General features: G+C 46.9%; 1 long non-coding RNA gene across 1 annotated transcript in view; it reads right to left on the bottom strand.

Annotated features, from left to right (window-relative positions):
• Positions 1 to 426: 426 nt before the first annotated feature.
• Positions 427 to 15589, bottom strand: part of LOC142584280 (uncharacterized) — a 47470-nt gene continuing 32307 nt past the window's right edge. The window contains exon 3 of the long non-coding RNA XR_012828749.1: positions 427 to 531. This is a non-coding gene — a long non-coding RNA (uncharacterized LOC142584280). The remainder of the gene's footprint in view (positions 532 to 15589) is intronic.

Genomic DNA, 15589 nt, shown 5'->3' with positions numbered 1-15589 from the left:
ATTGCTTTCCACTGCATAATCACTGCTGCACAAGACAGATGTCTTGTGAGGCTTGTCTTGTAAAACTGTCCTGCCCCCTACATTTTCCAACAATCGATCTGTACTTTTATTGATTCGCGCAAAAGCCGCTCGTTCCATTGAAAAGGTTTTGGCCAGTAGGTGACCAGAAAAGGTCAATCTGTCTGCAAATAAGGAATGCCCATATATGATCAGTAATGTTACAGAAGCAATTAGACCCACGTGTGTGCAGTTAGAGATTGTGTCAGCGCCGCTTCCATTGTACAAGTTCACGCATAAATATAGTTAGAAATAATGCAATGTTTTCCTTGCTTTTTACGATGGCTAGCATTCTAAGGATACTTTCTATGCTGTTGTTAGCTGTATAATGGCGTAAATAGCATTCGTAATCCACAAAGCGTTACAAAGATATCATGGAACTACTCACCTTTTTTTTCACGGACAATGATTTTTGGCGTCTTCTCGTTCCCAGAGCCCATAGACAGCCTCGCGTACAAGTGATTATAGTACACCCTGAAATAATGGCCGAAAACACGTGGTCGTACAAGCCATGATTACAAATTTACCGTGTGGCAATACTTGCCAAACTATCCTTGAAAGGCCCTATGATTTCACCGTCCTCTTATTCCAAGCCGCTTTATGTCCATAAAGAAATAAGCAATTAAACCTGCGAGGGTATTCTAAACCAACTTTGCTATGACCACGTATTGCAGTTGCGTGCTTGTTCATCTACATAATATGGAGACGGCCCAGGCAGAAGTTTTCTTTCTTTGGGAGTTGCCATCACAATTGAATGCTTGTCAAGTTACAAAACTGACTAGTACTGTATAGAACCGTGTCCTGAATTATCGAAACCTAACGCCGAATAAGGAGGAATGTGCGGTTCAGGTACTTCGTTAAGAAGTTGCAGAAATTGAGAATCCTAAATTGGGGCAAACTGAAGACTTGCAAGAACATAAAAGAAATTAAAGAAAGAATAATGTTAAACTCGTACAACAAAAATTGAGTTTTGGGAAACATAAAACCGCTTGTGGGCGCCATTTCTAAAACTCCCTATTTCATGCACACTATTTGGACTATAATTTTAGTTAAACAATTCAACTTCAATTTTTCCCACGCTTCGCTATTGAGCGGGCCTATACCATGCAACCTCTCTCACCAGGATTGGCCACTAGGCATGGAAGATAAGTAGACAAGATAAATAGAAAAGACAGATAGATGGATTTACAAGAAGTGGGCTTCAATCATAGTAACAGCTGTAGTGCACACCCTCGTCCCTCTACGGGACTCCTGTTATCGATGCTGCACGGGCTTTGATTTGATGAAAGGCAGGAATTCCGCGAAATGAGTAATTTAACTGGTCAGACATTGCCCCACGTATTCTTGTCTGCTGGGAGTCAGCATTACAAGGTGTGATTGTTCAAATGAACAATAGACGCGAATTCTGTAAAACAAGATACAGCAATCTGAAAATATGACAATTGATTTACGTACAGACGCTACATGTGGCCAACTTAACGGATGCCTTGAATTCAATAGAAAAATTGTTTTCCTGAGAAATATTCTAGAATGCTCTGCTGACAGTACGTTGTTCTAAGGGGTATTGCTGAAAATACGATCAGTCTGCTTGTATACAAGAATGTTGTCAGCACTGACACCATCCTTTTAAAACGGCATTGCAGGAACAAGCGAAAAGCCAGCGACTGCACTTGTACTTCACAAACCTTCTCAACCCAGTTGTAACGTAGTCTTGCGACGAACTTACAAATCAGCCCTTTCGATGCGACAGCCTACCCTGCAGTGTTAGTCGTGCGTTCAAGGCACTGCCTGTTATACCTGTGAACCTGATGCCGCAAAGATCGTCCGCGAAATACCTGACAAGTTCAGTCTTCAATCTTCTGGCCCGCTGTGCTGTGGTCAGTACGATTATGCACCTATTGCTGCACCTTTTCTCGTGTACTATTTTTCACATCATTGTATTCTGTCTGACTGGCGCTTCCCGCGAGGACAAAGTGACCTATTTCCAATACCGACACACTGGTCACACCACAAGCCGACTGCCGGAAATGTTGGCTTTCTCGGCACCGAATGCTATTGTCACCTTCTCCTGTCCCTCCAGTCCTTCCTTCAGCTTTTCTACGCCGATTGTGTGTCCAGTTCTTGTGGCGCATACGGGAAGTTACCGGTACGGCCAGCCCCCTTCTTCGCCCCGTAAATTTGCTTTCAGTTTACCAACACGCCCAACAAATGGCAATGCCCTCAATCTGTTTCACCTCCGTCTCACTGTGCTTTTTTACTGACCTATTCGCCCCACTACTGACCAGAGCACTAGACAGTTCCCGTTACGAAGGTAGAGCTCATTATATAACTTGCATACACACCTTCTCTTGACCTTCACTACGAAGTGGACATCTTGGATGTTCATGCTACATGCAGAACCCCTGTGATGCTCATGCAAAGGTCTCCTGCAAGCAAGTTTGTCTACGCTAGGGCGCATGGATTTATTTTGATTGCTGCCCTTCGCGTCGGCAGAAGGATGCTTATACGGCTGCGCTGAACGAATTTGTACCAGTCGCCAATGGCGAGTTTAGGCACTATTGTCGGCGTGTGCCCTGCCGCAGTCGCCGATAGACAAAATGTTGTTCTTTTTCCTGGGACAGAACATTGGCCAAACAAACGTCTTGGTTTTCTGTCCACCAATTCTGCTCTCATTGGGCGTTTCGCCACCTACCTTCGCCTTGCCTTGCCTCTTCTGTGGTACCCAAGCACGAACAATTAAGGCGCATATATTGTCCGAGGTTTCCTGGGTGCCAATGGGCGGCCGGCGAACCATGGGTGAACGCGCATACTTCAAACCGGTAAGGCCAGGATTGCCGAAAATTTGCCCCCTGTATAGTTCGGCGCGTGGACAATGCCCCGTAGCAGCACGGTGATCAGCTGTCGCCACAGCTCATGCGCTGATATGGAGTGTAAGCGTATACTTTTAATGTGTAAACATTCTTTGGCCGAGTACCCCACCGAAATTTGTCCGTCCCGTGAAGCCTTATATCTCCGACGAAACAGCATCATAGTTCAAGTTAACGCATGTACGTTATGACAGTGTAATAGCAGGTGATTGGTAGCGTTAGAAAACAAAAAGAAGACTGGGCCAGTATTCGCAAAACTTTCCTACGCTAAAAGCGTTCGCGCCGACCAGTAGTGATGTTGGGCATATCATTAGTGAAGGCGATTAGGCAATAAAAACAGCAATTACGAACGAGAAGTTTGTCAATTCGGACCCTGGTTACGCCGCCGTCGCTGCGTAAAGCTCGTAAAAAAGCAAAATATAGAAGCTAACACATGTAATCGGCGTAATAGTGTACCAGTAGATTATTGGTAACGTTAGAAAAAGAATATTCTGGGGCCGCCGTCGCAGCGTCAAGGTTGTAACAAAAGAGAAAACTGAAAAAAGAAAGAAAGAGACCTGCGGTGTGAAAAGATAGAATGACGGTTGTGATGGCGTGTTAGCTCAGTTGACACAATTAATCTGCGAAATAAATGCATAATTGGTCAAGTTAACACATGTATTCGTTATAGTAGTGTAACATTAGATGATTGGTATCGATTGGTAGACATGCATACGCTAGCTAAATAAGTGAACAAAAGCGAAGTAGCAGTCGAGCTAAAGAATGCTTACGCAGTAGTAGAAAATTCTCAGAATTCCTGTAGCATTTTCGCTTGGCCAAGGCGCACACTCAAGACATTCTTTACGATGCATCCGTACTGCAGGCCAGCATACTGCCTGTCAGCCCCGACAGAGCGCAATGCACGCTTGTATGGCAGCTCCGGCATGAAATGAGGGCATGCTTTATTCCCGCGCTAAACAAGTCAAAGCACGCTGAGCGTAGCCGGTCATGCTCACTGCACCACGACGCTAGAATGTATGTCGTCAACTTTATGCCGGCGTAGCGTAGCTGCATCGTGCGTGACGCGTGTACGTGCTCTGTCGGGCTATGTCCGCAATATTCGAGTCGCTTAAGCTGCATCGATCTTATTCGCCGGCCAACTGATGATTTGGCACATGTAGATGTGTTCTGCCCAGCTGTACCTCATTCTGGCTGCATGATTACACAAATTCCTGACTTTTTTAATGTTTACCTGTTTTCTCATCCATTCGGCCCTTGCCCATCCGCCCGCGCAGAGCAGCCAACCTTGACTTCAGCTCATTAACCTCTGTGACTTTCACCTCTTGTTTTCGCTCCTTCAATCACGCAGGGTGTTACTGTTTTGCACACTGCACTGACAAATCAATGGCAGCTGCACCTATTTTTTTCTTGTTAATGTTGAGATAATTACGCAGACGTCTACGCAAAGCATCTCATTGGCTCACATTTGCACTCTGCAGGGGCGCCAACGTTAGGCTTTCCCAGTGAACGACTCCGTCAGTCCAAACTACGCCTGAACTTCATCGCATTGCAGTGGCGAGCGCTTTTAGAAATTGATTGCCACTGACATTCCGCCTTCTCAATCACAAGCTATTTCAGGTTTGGTGATTTGCACATCTGGTAACTTGTTTGTGCAAAGCACCTGTATTAAAAGTTTGCGAGGTTTATGTGGGCATGTAGGCATGGCTGCTGCAAAGATGATTTAGTGAAGTTGCTCTCTCTTTCTGCACCAGGGCCCTAGACGATCGCAAGCATGCCCTCATACAATATACTAAGTGCCTTTCAGTCTAACCCTATCCGAGAAGGTCGATTCCACGTCTGAGTGGTTTGAATAACCATCGTCACACTCGCCGCGGTGGCGTAGTAGGTTTGATATTGTGCTGCTCTGCATGAGGGCGCGGAATCAAACCCTGGCTGCGGCCGCCAACGGAGCTATGGGTACGAAGTACAGAACACCCGTCTAGCGTGCAATGTGCACGGTAAGGAACCTCGGCTGCTCGATCTTGTTCTGGATCCTCCCACTACGGCGTGGCCTTTAATGATATCGTGGTTTTGGAATGAAAACCCCGAGAATTTATTTAATTATCTTACCTTGCATATCGAGGTATCTTACAGCGGACCTGTAAAGCCTTTCGCAGGTCCGTTTCGTGCCGACAGAAAATTCGGCCCAGCTGTGTGTCACCGAGCCCTGCAACCACCTCGCATCACACACGTGCGTAGGTCTCGCCGTGGCATGCGTGTGCTTCCCTCTACCCAGCCGAGGAGGAGCAAGTGTTCGCTTAGGAATGACGTGCACTGATATGCTAGAAAGGTCTGAGCAGCCGGCGCCCCGACAGACTTGTCGCCCCTCTCGTCTCGTGAACACGCATGCCACGGGACGAGCCTAGATAATTATTCTGCGGTTGCAACCTGGACGGCCGGTTGAGTTTTATGCCAATGTTAGATATATTAGAAAGTTGTAAGTGCTTGAACATTACTATCCTCTACGACCGCGTCGTTCCCTCCCAACGTTTATTGCATGCGGACATGGCTATGTCCCACCTTCTGGGGTGCAACCTCGTGCGGTGGCGAGTGCTGTGGCTAAAGAGCGCAATGAAACATGTACACTCAAAATAAGGAACAAGAGAAGGGCGCTGACTATCGACTAAACGTTATTGGTATGTGCACGAATACATAGTTTGAACAGCATCACATTTATGCCAAAGCGTAAGAAACAGTAAACCAAGAAAGAGTACGAATGTTCGGTATCCTACGTCTCCAACTCCTCCGGCTACCAAATAGATCAAAGCTTCGCTTACGCACTAATTAGACGCTTTAATAATATGGCGAAACTCAGTTATCACTTTAGTGAGATCTAGCTTATGCTTAACCAACTCGGTATTTCACGTTAACTTAGGATGGCACCAGGACGAGCAGCTGTACATGGTCCGATGGGTTAAAGCGCTGTTAATATGATTAGCATTCTTTCTTTACTTGAGATATCTGTCTGTCTGTGTGTCTGTCTCTCTGTCTGTCTGTCTGTCTGTCTGTCTGTCTGTCTGTCTGTCTGTCTGTCTGTCTGTCTGTCTGTCTGTCTGTCTGTCTGTCTGTCTGTCTGTCTGTCTGTCTGTCTGTCTGTCTGTCTGTCTGTCTGTCTGTCTGTCTGTCTGTCTGCCTGTCTGTCTGTCTGTCTGTCTGTCTGTCTGTCTGTGCATTCGTTCATGGATGGATGAAAACAAGTTTATTTAAAATGCCCACTTTTGTGTCTTGAGGTCGGAGCTGCACAGAGTGGCGGCGCACTTAGACGTAACAGCGACCGTAGCTACCGCGATTTTAGCTGATATATCTGGACACTTCCACAACATGTGTGAGAGCGTCACTCTAGTTGCCTGACAACTTGCAAAGACCACACGGGTATTGCGCGAGGTAAAAGTGCGCAGTCGCGACGGACTTGGGAAGGTTAGTGTTTGCAGTTGCCGCCATACGACTGCCTGGCGACGTTTCAGTTTGGGCTGAGGTGGGGGGCAATGTCCGGCTGCTTAGCTTGTAGTGCTTGGTGATGTCATTGCACCTGACTAAGCGCCTCGCACGTTTGTAACCAGGAGTTCCAAATTCAGAGGGGATCTCTGAATCTGCGCGACGGGTCAGTTCTCTCGCAGAGCGGTGTGCTACCTCGTTCAAGTTATGGGCGCCCTTGTCGGTGGGGGTGGCACCGTAAACTGGGAACCACATGATTGCGGTGGTATCGAAGTGCTTTCAACCGGCTTTTCTTAGGATCAGAAGAGCTTCGGAAGATATGCGCACGTGTGTGTAGTTACGAACTGCGGATTGCAAGTTGCTAAGAACTACCTCGCATTTATTCATCCTCTTCCGAAAGCACGGAATCCCAAATCGTCTTGCAGCTAGGGCGACTGAGCATGCGGTCGTTTCTTCACCCGCATTCAAGCTTGGTCGTACGACTCTCGTCATGCCGTCGTCGTCACGCCTACTACGCCGACCAAATGGCTGAAGTTGTCTAATACGCACCAGCGCTTGTGGTGTGTGTGTCTTCTGTGCGTCGTCGTTGTTGCGCTGATTTCACCTTTTTTGATCCCGCTTATGATCCCGCCTATAGATGAGATGAATATTTACAATTATTATTAGGGTTATAATTATATTCGAGTGCTGATTGCCGTGTTATAGTTTGTTAACGAAACTACCCCTCAATTCTAAATATTGTAAGGCAGTTTGTCGTGTGCGTATCATGGCCACGCATGCTTATATCGCCTTTCCGTTTCTCTACCACGGTTGCGCTTTAAAACCATGGCGCTGCAAGTTTGCTTTCCTTTCCTTCCCTCTTCTCCGCCCTTAAACTGGCTCTCTTAACTACTACACGCAGAGACAAAGAAACAGCACGCGCATGCGATCGCATAGATGAGATGAATACATATATATAGAAAAGCATCAGTCATAGCCCTCGAAGTATAATATAATATAATATAGAATAGCTCTCGAAGATAGCTATTCCGGCGGCTAGCTTCCCACGCTATGCGTGCCGTCCTCGCACCTGTTAAAGCTTTTCCTAGACGCTAGAGCTACACTATTCCTGCGCCACCTTGAGCGATCGGAAAGCGCGTTTTCCACGCCTGGCCGGCGGAGAGGGGAGGCTTCGTTCCGGCCGCGAAGCTCTACACATCCCCGTAAGGAGCTTGGTGTAGGTCTCGTGCTGACGATGCCCTCTCGGTGAGCGCATATTTCCCCCCTCATCTTTTAAGAGATTCATTACATACAAGCATTTGTCTCGCAAACCAGATTTATTTCAAGGGAATTTTCCACGTCTCAATTATTTCTCTCGTCGTATTCGAGTGCTCATTGCCGTGTTATAGTTTGTTAACGAAGCTTCCCCTCAAGTCTAAATATTGTAAGGCAGTTTGTCGTGTGCGTATCATGGCCGCGCATGCTTATATCGCCCTTCCGTTTCTCTACCACGGTTGCGCCTTAAAACCACGGCGCTGCAAGTTTGCTTTCTTTTCCTTCCCTCTTCTCCGCCCTTAAACTGGCTCTCTTAACTACTACACGCAGAGGCAAGAAACAGCGCGCGCTTTAGATCCTATAGATGAGATGAATATATGCAATTATTATTAGGGTTATAATTATATTCGAGTGCTGATTGCCGTGTTATAGTTTGTTAACGAAACTACCCCTCAATTCTAAATATTGTAAGGCAGTTTGTCGTGCGCGTATCATGGCCACGCATGCTTATATCGCCTTTCCGTTTCTCTACCACGGTTGCGCTTTAAAACCACGGCGCTGCAAGTTTGCTTTCTTTTCCTTCCCTCTTCTCCGCCCTTAAACTGGCTCTCTTAACTACTACACGCAGAGGCAAGAAACAGCGCGCGCTTTAGATCCTATAGATGAGATGAATATTTACAATTATTATTAGGGTTATAATTATATTCGAGTGCTGATTGCCGTGTTATAGTTTGTTAACGAAACTACCCCTCAAATCTAAATATTGTAAGGCAGTTTGTCGTGTGCGTATCATGGCCACGCATGCTTATATCGCCTTTCCGTTTCTCTACCACGGTTGCGCTTTAAAAACACGGCGCTGCAAGTTTGCTTTCCTTTCCTTCCCTCTTCTCCGCCCTTAAACTGGCTCTCTTAACTACTACACGCAGAGGCAAGAAACAGCGCGCGCTTTAGATCCTATAGATGAGATGAATATTTACAATTATTATTAGGGTTATAATTATATTCGAGTGCTGATTGCCGTGTTATAGTTTGTTAACGAAACTACCCCTCAATTCTAAATATTGTAAGGCAGTTTGTCGTGTGCGTATCATGGCCACGCATGCTTATATCGCCTTTCCGTTTCTCTACCACGGTTGCGCTTTAAAACCACGGCGCTGCAAGTTTGCTTTCCTTTCCTTCCCTCTTCTCCGCCCTTAAACTGGCTCTCTTAACTACTACACGAAGAGACAAAGAAACAGCACGCGCATGCGATCGCATAGATGAGATGAATACATATATATAGAAAAGCATCAGTCATAGCCCTCGAAGTATAATATAATATAATATAGAATAGCTCTCGAAGATAGCTATTCCGGCGGCTAGCTTCCCACGCTATGCGTGCCGTCCTCGCACCTGTTAAAGCTTTTCCTAGACGCTAGAGCTACACTATTCCTGCGCCACCTTGAGCGATCGGAAAGCGCGTTTTCCACGCCTGGCCGGCGGAGAGGGGAGGCTTCGTTCCGGCCGCGAAGCTCTCCACATCCCCGTAAGGAGCTTGGTGTAGGTCTCGTGCTGACGATGCCCTCTTGGTGAGCGCATATTTCCCCCCTCATCTTTTAGGAGATTCATTACATACAAGCATTTGTCTCGCAAACCAGATTTATTTCAAGGGAATTTTCCACGTCTCAATTATTTCTCTCGTCGTATTCGAGTGCTCATTGCCGTGTTATAGTTTGTTAACGAAGCTTCCCCTCAAGTCTAAATATTGTAAGGCAGTTTGTCGTGTGCGTATCATGGCCGCGCATGCTTATATCGCCCTTCCGTTTCTCTACCACGGTTGCGCCTTAAAACCAGGGCGCTGCAAGTTTGCTTTCTTTTCCTTCCCTCTTCTCCGCCCTTAAACTGGCTCTCTTAACTACTACACGCAGAGGCAAGAAACAGCGCGCGCTTTAGATCCTATAGATGAGATGAATATTTACAATTATTATTAGGGTTATAATTATATTCGAGTGCTGATTGGCGTGTTATAGTTTGTTAACGAAGCTTCCCCTCAAGTCTAAATATTTTAAGGCAGTTTTCCTAGTCTCTAAAGCCGCTCGAGTTCACGCTGCTCCTCTGGCGGCCATATTTCCAAGAAATTATGCCTTCCAACCACTCAGAAAGCAAAAATCCACTGTCGCGGACAACACCAGCCCCTTTCCACATAGGTATGAGGCTCGGAGCAGGAGCTATGGCGCTTGAAAGTAACCGCTGGCTTGACAAACCAACCGACTGAGCTACCTTTCCGGGCAACATTGAAGGATCACGAGTTCAAATCACAAGTTATGTTCCTTTTTCTTCCCTTTTTTTTCTTTTTTTAATGTCTTTTCCTTCATTTTATCGCAGTACGGAAACCCTCCTAAAAGAAAGAATTATTTATCCTCAATTATGTGTGGCCACACATGTGCAGGTCATACATACCAGGTTCTCTAGCCGAGTGCCATCCATGCGGTATAACCGAGCTCAGATTGGCCCACCTTGACTGATCAAATTGGGCACCACTGTAGGTTAAATGAGGCGTACAACTCCTGCGGGACCCGCCGTGGTTGCTCAGTGGTCATGGTGTTAGACTGCTGAGCACGAGGTCGCGGGATCGGACCCCGGCCACGGCGGCCGCATTTCGATGGGGGCGAAATGCGAAAACACCCGTGTACTTAGAATTTGGTGCCCGTTAAGGAAGCCCAGGTGGTCGAAATTTTCGGAGTCCTCCACTAAGGCGTGCATAATCAGAAAGTGGTTTTGTCACGCAAATCCCCATTCTCCAATTTTTAATTTAACTCCTGCGGGGACCGTAGAGTATCCGTCTCCAGTGCAAAAGGACCGTGATTCAAATCCCGGTGCAGCGCAATTCTCCATCGGAAAATACAAAAAAAAAACGTGTGTTGAGAAAATTGCACAAACAGGCCTGGAGTGCGGCCTGATCCCGGTGACCAGAACCGGTAACGCACTCTCTCACCAGAGCAGGATTGGCCACCCTGGTGCAGTACTGGGCCACAACCTCCTATATGAATACAACAATCAAACCCCGGCCCTCAGTCCCCAGCAGCCGCGAAGCAACTGACCACAGCGGCGGTCAGATCTGTGACGTCGCAGAGGGTGCTAAGAATACCTGGCTCCGGACAGGCCGCCATTGGAATCTGAACCTGGCAACGTTTAACGTTAGAACGCTATCTAGAGGGGCGAGTCTAGCAGTGTTATTGGAGGAATTAGAGGGTAGTAAATGGGATATAATAGGGCTCAGTGAGGTTAGGAGGACAAAAGCAGCATATACAGTGCTAAAAAGCGGGCATGTACTGTGTTACCGGGGCTTAGCAGAGAGACGAGAACTAGGAGTCGGATTCCTGATTAATAAGGAAATAGCTGGTAACATACAGGAATTCTATAGCATTAACGAGAGGGTGGCAGGTCTTGTTGTGAAGCTTAATAAGAGGTACAAATTGAAGGTGGTACAAGTCTATGCCCCTACATGCAGTCATGATGACCAGGAAGTCGAAAGCTTTTATGAAGACGTGGAATCGGCGATGGGTAAAGTCAAAACAAAATACACTATACTGATGGGCGACTTCAATGCCAGGGTAGGCAAGAAGCAGGCTGGAGACAAGTCAGTGGGGGAATATGGCATAGGCTCTAGGAATAGCAGAGGAGAAATATTAGTAGAGTTTGCAGAACAGAATAATATGCGGATAATAAACACCTTTTTCCGCAAGCGAGTTAGTCGAAAGTGGACGTGGAGGAGCCCGAATGGTAAGACTAGAAATGAAATCGACTTCATACTCTGCGCGAACCCTGACATCATAGAAGATGTAGACGTGCTCGGCAAGGTACGCTGCAGTGACCATAGAATGGTAAGAACTCGAATTAGCCTAGACTTGAGGAGGGAACGGAAGAAACTGGTACACAAGAAGCCAATCAATGAGTTAGCGGTAAGAGGGAAACTAGAGGAATTCCGGATCAAGCTACAGAACAGGTACTCGGCTTTAAGTCAGGAAGAGGACCTTAGTGTTGCAGCAATGCACGACAATCTCATGGGCATCATTAAGGAGTGCGCAATAGAATTCAGTGGTAACGCCGTTATACAGGAAACCAGTAAGCTATCGCAGGAGACGAAAGATCTGATCAAGAAACGCCAATGTATGAAAGCTTCTAACCCTACAGCTAGAATAGAACTGGCAGAACTTTCTAAGTTAATCAACAAGCGTAAGACAGCGGACATCAGAAACTATAATACGGATAGAATTGAACAGGCTCTCAGGAACGGAGGAAGCCTAAAAACAGTGAAGAAGAAACTAGGAATAGGCAAGAATCAGACGTGTGCGTTAAGAGACAAAGCCGGCAATATCGTTACCAATATGGATGAGATAGTTCAAGTGGCTGAGGAGTTCTATAGAGATTTATACAGTACCAGTGGTACCCACGACGATAGTGGAAGAGAGAATAGCCTAGAGGAATTCGAAATCCCACAGGTAACGCCAGAAGAAGTAAAGAAAGCCTTAGGAGCTATGCAAAGGGGGAAGGCAGCTGGGGAGGATCAGGTAACAGCATATTTGTTGAAGGATGGTGGTCAGATTGTTCTAGAGAAACTGGCCACCCTGTATACGCAATGCCTCATAACCTCGAGCGTACCGGAATCTTGGAAGAACGCTAACATAATCCTAATCCATAAGAAAGGGGACGCCAAAGACTTGAAAAATTATAGACCGATCAGCTTACTGTCCGTTTCCTACAAAGTATTCACTAAGGTAATCGCAAATAGAATCAGGAACACCTTAGACTTCTGTCAACCAAAGGACCAGGCAGGATTCCGTAAAGGCTACTCAACAATAGACCATATTCACACTGTCAATCAAGTGATAGAGAAATGTGCAGAATATAACCAACCCTTATATATAGCTTTTATTGATTACGAGAAAGCGTTTGATTCAGTCGAAACCTCAGCAGTCATGGATGCATTACGGAATCAGGGTGTAGATGAGCCATATATAAAAATACTGGCAGATATCTATAGCGGCTCCACAGCCACCGTAGTCCTCCACAAAGAAAGTAACAAAATCCCTATAAAGAAAGGCGTCAGACAGGGAGATACGATATCTCCAATGTTATTCACAGCATGTTTACAGGAGGTATTCAGAGGCCTGGAGTGGGAAGAATTGGGGATAAAAGTTGATGCAGAATACCTTAGCAACTTGCGATTCGCTGATGATATTGCCTTGCTTAGTAACTCAGGAGACCAATTGCAATGCATGCTCACTGACCTGGAGAGGCAAAGCAGAAGGGTGGGTCTGAAAATTAATTTGCAGAAAACTAAAGTATTGTTTAACAGTCTCGGAAGAGAACAGCAGTTTACGATAGGTAGCGAAGCACTGGAAGTGGTAAGGGAATACATCTACTTAGGGCAGGTAGTGACCACGGATCCGGATCATGAGGCTGAAATAACCAGAAGAATAAGAATGGGCTGGGGTGCGTTTGGCAGGCATTCTCAAATCATGAACAGCAGGTTGCCACTATCCCTCAAAAGGAAAGTGTATAACAGCTATGTGTTACCAGTACTCACATATGGGGCAGAAACCTGGAGGCTTACGAAAAGGGTTCTGCTGAAATTGAGGACGACTCAACGAGCTATGGAAAGAAGAATGATGCGTGTAACGTTAAGGGATAAGAAAAGAGCAGATTGGGTGAGGCAACAAACGCGGGTAAACGACATCTTAGTTGAAATCAAGAAAAAGAAATGGGCATGGGCAGGACATGTAATGATGAGGGAAGATAACCGATGGTCATTAAGGGTTACGGACTGGATTCCAAGGGAAGGGAAGCGTAGCAGGGGGCGGCAGAAAGTTAGGTGGGCGGATGAAATTAAGATGTTTGCAGGGACAACATGGCCACAATTAGTACATGACCGGGGTAGTTGGAGAAGTATGGGAGAGGCCTTTGCCCTGCAGTGGGCGTAACTAGGCTGATGATGATGATGATGATGATGATGATGCAACTAAGCCAGCGTTGAACATTGAATGCTGGGCTAGCTTTATGCTAGCGAGAACGCTAGGTGGTGGCGTGACGTGCGTATGTTTGCATCAGCTCCGCCAACCGAAGTTGACCTACTTGGTTCAATGTACTTTTCCCTCACAGTTTAAATTGGAACGACTCTGGGAAGTTACAAGGAGTAGATGGATGCCGCATTTATCACGGTAGGCCCACTGAAACCTTTTTTGTGGGTCCCTTCTCCGACATCGAGGGTTAAGCCTATTTGGCTTAACACAACATCGGCTCCGCTGTAGTGTGGGAAGGCGGGAAGGCGTGGCCACTCGTTTGGCCTACCCCCAAGAACGTTCTAGAACATTCCACCATGCCTTACGAGGCAATGGTAGAGGGCGAACAAATCTTCAAAGAAGACGCGGAGTCCAATGGCTGGATTACCGCAGACAGCGGAACGCGGACAAAACCTACATCGAGAACGAGATGCGAAAGGCAAGGCAAAAAGGCACCTACGTTGGCGCCATACAAGCCGGCCAACTAAGAAAGGTTGCCGCATCCTCCAGGCAAGCATCATCATCATGGTTACACTCACTGCAGGGAAAGGCCTCTCCCATACTTTTCCAACTACAGCGCTCACGTACTAATTGTGGCCATGTTGTCCCTGCAAACTTCTCCAGGTCAGTGAGCATACATTGCAGTGGGTCCCCTGAGTTACTAAGCAAGGCAATATTGTAGCGTATACCCTGCTGAAGTATACACGCTGAATGGGGATCCAGGCGTTTGTACTTCATGAAACGTAACCGTTGACGCGCAATTCCGAATGAACCTTGGTCTCTTCTCCTTCAGTCCACTTGGTGTGCCACACCATGTCGCGCTGCCCCCTCTCCAAGAAAATAATAATAAAAGAATGAAAACATACATAGGCTTGATGTGAGAGCGCCGAGATCGGCTAGGACGGACACATAGGCTATAGTCACAATCACTGTGGCGTGCGATATAGTCACAAGGCACTGAGGGACGAGCAACAACAAAAACTAATCTAAGCGGTTGAAAACGTCGAATTTTAGTGGCTATAGTACGTTTTCAACTGCACAACGTGCACAATCTCAGATTGCGGTTGTCGAGATCGGGGAGGCTGGCTTCCGTCAGGAAGGACTTCGCTATTCACGTCACTAATTCGCTGCAACACTTTGTAAGCTCCGAAGTAGCGACTCAAAAGCTTCTCGGATAGTCCATTTCGGCTCACGGGAGTCCATACCAAAACCATTTCGCCAGGTTGGAACTCGACTTGTCGATGGCGGAGATTGTAACGTTACGCACCGATGCTCTGTTGTTTCTTTATGTGCACACGGGCAAGCTGACGGGCTTCTTCCGCGCGTTGCCCGAAGAGTTCGGCATCTTGGGCGAGATCGAGATGATCGATGTGGTCGCACGGCAGCATTGCTTCTAACATAGTCTGCACTTCACGGCCGTAAACGAGGTAAAACGGCGTGAAGCGTGTTGTTTCTTGCGTAGCAGTGTTATAGGCAAACGTTACGTATGGGAGTATCTCGTCCCACGTCTTGTGCTGTTCGTCGACGTACTTAGACAGCATGTCAGTCAACGTTTTGTTCAGTCGTTCGGTCAAGGCGTTTGTCTGCGGATGCTAGGCAGTTGTCCTTCGAGGGGTTGTGCAGCTGAGTTTAAAAACGTCTTTAATGAACTGCGCTGTAAGGGCCTTGCCTCGGTCTGTGATGGCGTGCAATGGGGTGCCACGCCATAGGACGATGCTCTGTATGAAAAACTGGGCAACCATCGCAGCTGTGCCTCGAGGCAACGCCTTTGTCTCAGTCTACCACGTTAAGTAGTCTGCGGCGACGATTATCCACCTGTTGCCAGAAGACAGTGGAAACGGGCCCAGAAGATCCATGCCGATCTGGTCGAAAGGTTTGCCAGGTGGGTCAATCGGA

The sequence above is a fragment of the Dermacentor variabilis genome, chromosome 6 (genome assembly GCF_050947875.1).
Source record: "Dermacentor variabilis isolate Ectoservices chromosome 6, ASM5094787v1, whole genome shotgun sequence".
Lineage (NCBI taxonomy): Eukaryota > Metazoa > Arthropoda > Arachnida > Ixodida > Ixodidae > Dermacentor > Dermacentor variabilis.
The sequence above is the reverse complement of the archived record's forward strand: the minus strand, read 5'-3'. Positions and strand labels throughout refer to the sequence as shown.